This window comes from Mastomys coucha, unplaced genomic scaffold (assembly GCF_008632895.1).
Source record: "Mastomys coucha isolate ucsf_1 unplaced genomic scaffold, UCSF_Mcou_1 pScaffold3, whole genome shotgun sequence".
Classification (NCBI taxonomy): Eukaryota; Metazoa; Chordata; class Mammalia; order Rodentia; family Muridae; genus Mastomys; species Mastomys coucha.
Window position 1 is genome coordinate 42,232,259 of NW_022196909.1, and position 6,103 is coordinate 42,238,361.

Consider the following 6,103-nt stretch of genomic DNA (forward strand, 5'->3'; position numbering starts at 1 on the left):
GTGTATTCCCGTTCTCTCTGTGTCTCTCTCTATGTCTCTCTCTCTTTCTCTCTGCCGGTCTGCCTCTATCCCACTCCATGTCCCCTCTACTCTCTTCCCCCTAATACACTTCTTACACTAGATCTGTTACCTGAACCCACTAAAGGCACCCCACCCCTCGTTCGCATTTTTTATCCTATTGACTGTGACATCTTCTGGTGACTCAAGGAACCAAGAATTTTGGCTTCTTCGGCTCCTTCCCACAAAGAGGAAGACGAGGGAGAAAGAGTCTTGTCTTAGGGGAAGTGGTTGGGTGAGGAGCCATTGCGGTCTGGATTGGGAGGGCATGGGAACAGCCTGATTCTTTCCCTCCTTCCCGCGCTCACACCTGCCTGCCTTGCACCGGGACGACTGGGATCCCCTTGCCCCTGCTTGTGGTTCAAAAGAACCAAATAAGAGCCCAGCACCCTGCACACTGCCCACAGGTTTCCGGTGCCGCGGCGTCTCCCACGGCAGCTCTTGCCTGCCCCTCCTCTTGCCTCCTCCGGTGCCAGAAACACCTCCCGCCCCTGGCTCACCGCAGAGGGGGCCAACGCTAAATCTACGCTGCAAAAGGAAGTGTCTCAGGGGAAGGAGTCGAAAAGGAATAGGCAAGGATGGGGGCAGGGCACCAAACGACCAGAGTTGGGTCAGAGGGAAATTTGAACGGGTCGGGTGGGAGGGGCAGGGAGGCCCAGGGTTGCCGGGGGGGCCATCCGTGAGCAGTTTCTGAGCGTTTTTTTTAAAAGGACAAAGTGCATCCTGCCTCAGTTCTTCCTCCCGCCTCTCTCTACTGGCGCCGAGCCACAGCGAGGGCATGCTGACCCTTGCTGGTACCGACCTGCTGTTCCCATCCATCGCTGACCTCTCGAATTGACCCTCTGACATCCGCTCAGTATCAAGCGCAGTATCAAGTGGTGACTTCCCAGAATCCTACTTATCCCCAAAAGCTGCTAGCTTCATAGTGGTAACTGAAGTGTGGGGGGTGGGGGGGAGGGGGGAAGCATAAGGTAGGCCTTGGATAGGAAGAGAAAAGAATGGCACACACACACACTAATGAGGCTCCCCACCCTCTCCTTTCAGTCTTTTCTCTTTTTTTTGTTTTTGTTTTTGTTTCTGTTTTGTTTTGTTTTTGTTTTGTTTTTCGAGACAGGGTTTCTCTGTATAGCCCTGGCTGTCCTGGAACTCACTCTAGACCAGGCTGGCCTCGAACTCAGAAATCTGCCTGCCTCTGCCTCCCAGAGGCTGAGATTAAAGGCGTGCTCCACCACCACCCAGCTCTCTCTCTTTTTTTTTTAAGTCATAATCTGACATTAGCCAAGGATGCTCTTGAACTTCTGACCCTCCTGCCTTTATCTTCCAAGTTCTGGGATTTTAGGCTGGGGGTCCAACCCAAAGCTTCACGAATGCTAGGCAAGCACTGTACCCTAGGATCTATGGCCCAGCATTCTTTTTCCTGTCTTCCGCTAACTTTGGCCCACCAGGTCTGAATGATGCTCTGGGTTCCCACTCATTCTGTGTGGTGACGGGCTGCTGACCTGCTGGCCTCTTAACACAACTCAGTATTCTGTCAGGCCAATTGCTTGGCCTCTGTACTAAGGAGATCCTTCGCCTATCCCTCAGTGTCTTAAAGCTCCTACAAGATGACCCAGCTGGGCCTACAAAAGGGGAAGCCAGCTCCCAGAATTCAACTCCACGTCTGCCCACCCCTTCGGCCTCAGGGCTTGGCTCTTGCTCTCTGGCACCACACTGCCCTCTCAGCTTGGACCAAAAGCCTACTCTCAGCTGGCTATCTCTGGCCTCTACTTGCTCACTGTGACGTGAGAGGCTGGTCGTTTCCTGCCCCTCCCATATCTCTTTCCTCTAGGCAAGGGCACATCTGGCTTAGCAATTTTAGATGAATTGCTTTCTGTACTTGCCAGCATGTCCCATAGAAAAGTGTGACTGGGCTTTGATTTCCAGCGTTGGGGGCAGGCTGCTATTCAAATATACAGATGAGTGTTGTATGGGGTCTCCAGAAGTCAGGTGACACGGGTCTCCAGCACCTGTCCTAGTGTATCCCTGCACTGAAGCTCTGCAGGAAGACAGAAGGGAAGGTGGGGGAAGGAAGGAGGAGGTGAAAGCGTGCATACACACACACACACACACACACACACACACACACATACACATATACATACCATATATACACACACACACACACACACACCCCACATACACATATACACACCATATACACACACATACACATATACCATATACACACATATACACACACACATACACACCATATACATACACATACACCATATATACACATATACACATACCATATACACACACCACATACATACATACATACCATACACACACATACACACACCACTTACACACATACACACACACTACACAAACATACATATACCATATACACACACATATACACACACTATATACACATACACATACACCACACACATACACACATGTACACACACATACACCATACACACACATATACACACCCCATACACACACACCATATACACACGTATGCACACACCACATACACACACACATACACACCACACACATGCACACCACACACATACATACATACCATATACACACATACACACACCACACACACATATACATACCATATACACACACATATACACACCCCACTCAGACACATACACACATATACACACACATACACACACCGCTCAGACACATACACACATATATACACACACTATATACACATACACATACACCACACACATACACACATGTATACACACATATACCATATACTCCCACCACACACATACATACACACACACACACCAACACAACTGACCATCAAGGCAGGGAAGACGTGTCATTATAGCTGTGCTCCATGAATATCCTCTTCCCTGTGATCCTGCCTGGCCATCCACACTACGTTCTCAAGGTCAAATTGAACCTTATTCCTCATCCAGCTGCTGCAGGTCCCAGCTTTGCCTCGGTGATCCCCGCCCCCACCGGGATCTGCCATGACAAGCTTCCCTATCCTTTAAGCGCCCCCTTAGCTGTCAGGATTATTCCAGCTCCTTCCGATCCTTCACAGATGCCAGCCATCCCTGCCCTCAACTCTGTGAGGTTCAGCATATCAGTCTCATCTCCCCTGGTTCATAAGTGAGCCCTTCTTCCTCTTCTTTTTCTTCTTTATTTCTGGCATAACCGGTTTAGGGCTGGCTTCACTTTGGAAGTAAAGAGTCAGTGGTGCTTTGAAACCCCACCTGCCCATATCAGGCTTGGAATTGATGTCATGAGCCATTGGCGCTTTGTGAGACTCTCTGAGGTGGTTGGGCCGAGTTCTGTGGCTCAGAATTCTGTCTTCTGACGGCTTTCTCCTGTTTCCCATCTTTCTTTCCCCGCTTTCTCTCTTTCGGCTGTGAAAATTTGTACTGCTCCATTCTGGTTCAGGAGCTGTCTCTTGACAATTTTTGTGTATATGTGATTGGCCTCCATGAGATCCAGCTGTTGGGCATTTTCTTAATGAGTGATCAGCAAGGGAGAGCCCAACCCATTGTGGGGCCACCCCTGGGCTGGTGGTTCTATAAGAAAGCAGGCTGAGCGAGACACTAAGCAGCACGCCTCCACGGCTTCTGCATCAGCCCCTGCCTCTAGGTTCCAGCCCTGATTGAGTTCCTGACCTGACTTCCTCCAGTGATGAACTATGAACCGGAAGTGTAAGTCAAATAAACCCTTTCCTTCCCAACTTGCTTTTTAGTCACTGTTTCATCACAGCAATGGTAACCCTAACTAAGACACGGTTCTGGGGCTGGAAAGATGGCTCAGTGGTTAAGAGTACTGACTGTTTCTTCCAAAGGTCCTGAGTTCAAACCCTAGCCACCACGTGGTGGCTCACAATCACCCATAACAGGATCTGACTCCCTCTTCTGGAGTGTCTGAAGAAAACTACAATGTACTCACATACAATAACTAAATCTTAAAAAAAAAAAAAAAAAAAGCCAGGCAGTCGTGGCACACACCTTTAATCCCAGCACTTGGGAGGCAGAGGCAGGTGGATTTCTGAGTTTGAGGCCAGCCTGGTCTACAGAGTGAGTTTCAGGACAGCCAGGGCTACACAGAGAAACCTTGTCTCAAAAAACCAAAGGGGGTGGGGGGGAGACACGGTTCTGGAAAAAGAATACACAATGCTGGGAGACATGGGAACATGGGCCTGGAGCAAGAAGCTGAGAGGTCATATCTCTGATGGGTTATTTATTCATCCCCTGTGTCAGATTAGATTATATTAAATGCAGGTTTCTTTAGAAGTTGCTCTCAGGCAAGTTCTCTGTCCCCAAGGATCAAGACCAGAGAAGTCACCATGGGAAGAGAGAAGCTGGGCGGGGGTGGGGAGGGGGAGGACAAAGAAAAAGGGCATGTGTGTGCAGAGAGAGAGAATACAGACAAAGAAGTGAGAGAAGAAAGGTGAGACAGGGAGAGGGAGAGAGAGGAAGAGGGAGGAGACAAGAAAAAAGTTCTGGGTGATATAGGGAGGAGCCTCTGGGGGATGGGCAGCCTAGCCCCTGGGCTGGGAAGTTCAGGGTTCGGTCAGGGTATGCCAGGTAGGGACTGGGAGATGCTGGGAGAACATGGAGGGTGGGTCTGCTTTGATGTGTAAAATGTGCACCTTAGCCCCTCTTCCAGGTGGCCGTGGCGACACAGAGCAGAGAGAGTGAACTGAAAAGGAGGCAGGGCTATGAACTTTCAAACTCCGCCCCCAGTGACAACACTTTCTCCAGCAGGGCCCAACCTCCTAAAGGCTCCATAACTGTCCAAAACAGCGCGGCTAGCAAGGACCAACTGTTCACGTACTCACGTACGCCTGTGGGTCCCGAGAGGGGGGTGGGGAGCACAGAGGGAGGGAATGTTCGTTCAAATCACCGTAACACGTCTGTGGGGTCTGAGAGGCCTAAAGTGCCTCTAAATCATGTCAAGTTTTTCTACAAGATCATTTCGCTAATTTTCAAATTTTATGACTGAGTGCGTTCATGTGTGTGTGTGTGTTTGTGTGTGTGTATGATTTATTTCACTTAACATCATGATCTCTACCCTCATCAGTGTTCTTGTGAATGGCAGGATCCTATTCCTTTTTGTGGCCAAGTAATATTCCATCGTGCACATGTACCCTATTTTTTTTTTCTTACCCGTTCATCCATCAATGGATTCCAAGCTCAACCATGGCTTTGGCTCTTATGGTCAGATGTCTCTTCAGCATACTGATTTCCCACCATCATGATAGTTACCCAGTGACTAGATCTATATGTGGGTTTCTGAGGAGGTTCCATCTGGTTCTCCATCCCTACCACAGGTTCATAGTGTCAGCGACCAGGCATCACCACCACCTGCCAGGATACATCATCAGTTCCCACTGTCATCAATAGTCTTGTACATTCCCCACCCATTCCTACCCCCTCTCCCCTGCTCCTGTGCCAGTCCCTCCTCTCCTCACTCTCTTCCTCCCACTACCCTGGTCCAGCCTCCCCAGTAAGCCTCCCATGTGAGGTCTGTAACATGGTGCGGCTCTGCGGGTCAGTCACTTAGCTTACAACACACAGGCTCCACGCCCTCACTGCGTCTGCCTCTTTTTGTCCTGTAATGGCCATTTTGCCGGGGTGAGAGATCATCTCCTGTGGCTTGATTTGCATTTCCCCTAAGAACTCAAGATGTTTAGTATTTTTTATATTTGTTGGCTCCTCATACTTATCTTTCCAAGAAACGCATGACCGGTTCATTTGCATGGAGTCCAAATGGCTTTATTTCTCCTTTTGGCTATGAAACTTGGCCTGAGAAGAATCTCATCATCATTGTGCTTTTTAAAAAGGTTTGTTCTTCTAAATCTTGTGTATGCATATGCTTGAGGAGGCCAGAACAGGGCTTGAGAGCCCCTGAAGCTGGAGTCACATAGTTGTGAGCTGCCTGGTGTGGGTTCTGAGAACCAAACCCAGGGCCTCTGCAAGAGCAGCCAGCGCTAGGGTTCTTTTCTTCTTCTCTTCCTTCTCCTTCTCCTTCTCCTCCTCCTCCTCCT